Below are 1,253 nucleotides of genomic sequence, written 5' to 3'. Positions count from 1 at the left end.
ACTGTTGTCGTGGATTCTGCAAAGGTATATTTGGGAGCTCATTGAGGGCTCTGGTGAAAAAGGAAATATCCTCACATAATAACTAAAGAGCAGCTTTCTGAGAAACTGCACTGCCATGTGTGAATGCAACTCACAGAGTTACACGTTTCTCTTCAGTGATCAGTTTGTTAACACAGTTTTCTGGAAATCTGCAATTAGATACTTCATAGCGCAATGAAACTTATGGTGACAAAGGAAACATCGACAGATGAAAACTAGAAAGAAGTTTTCTTCGACACTTCTTGGTGATGTGTGAATTCATCTCACAGAGTTACACTTATGTTTCGTGGAGCAGTCCATTAACACTGTCTTTGAGGAACCTGAGAAGGGCATCCTCGGAACGCATTGAGGCCTACGCTGATAAAGAAAATTTCATCCGTTCAACACGTGAAAGAAGCTTTCTGAGAAACTTCTTTCTGATCTGTGAGTTCATCTCACAGACTTATAATTTAGAATTCAGGAAGCATTTTGCTAACACTCTTTTCGTGAAAACTGGAAAGTGATATTTGGGAGCCCATAGGGACGCATGGTGATAAAGGAAATATCCTCACATAATAACTACAGAGAAGCTTTCGGAGAGATTGCTTTCTGATGTGTGACTTCATCACACAGAGTTCCACCCTTCCTTTCTTGGTACAGTTTGCTAACACTTTTGTCGAGGATTCTGGAAAGGTTTATTTGGGAGCTCATTGAGGGCTCTGGTTAAAAAGGAAATATCCTCAGCTAATAACTTAAGAGCAGCTTTCTGAGAAACTGCACTGCCATGTGTGAATGCAACTCACAGAGTTACACGTTTCTCTTCAGTGATCAGTTTGTTAACACAGTTTTCTGGAAATCTGCAATTAGATACTTCATAGCGCAATGAAACTTACGGTGACAAAGGAAACATCCACAGATGAAAACTAGAAAGAAGCTTTCTTAGAAACTTCTTGTTGATGTGTGAATTCATCTCACAGAGTTACACTTATGTTTCGTGGAGCAGTCCATTAATACTGTCTTTGAGGAAACTGAGACGGGCTTCCTTGGATCGCATTGAGGCCTCCGCTGATAAAGGAAATTTCATCCGTTCAAAACATGAAAGAAGCTTTCTGAGAAACTTCTTTCTGATCTGTGAGTTCATCTCACACACTTATAATTTAGACTTCAGTAAACAGTTTGCTAACACTCTTTTCGTGGAAACTGGAAAGTGATATTTGGGAGCCCTTAGGGACCCA

The sequence above is a fragment of the Rhinopithecus roxellana genome, chromosome 2 (genome assembly GCF_007565055.1).
Source record: "Rhinopithecus roxellana isolate Shanxi Qingling chromosome 2, ASM756505v1, whole genome shotgun sequence".
Classification (NCBI taxonomy): Eukaryota; Metazoa; Chordata; class Mammalia; order Primates; family Cercopithecidae; genus Rhinopithecus; species Rhinopithecus roxellana.
Note: the sequence above shows the minus strand (reverse complement) of the source record.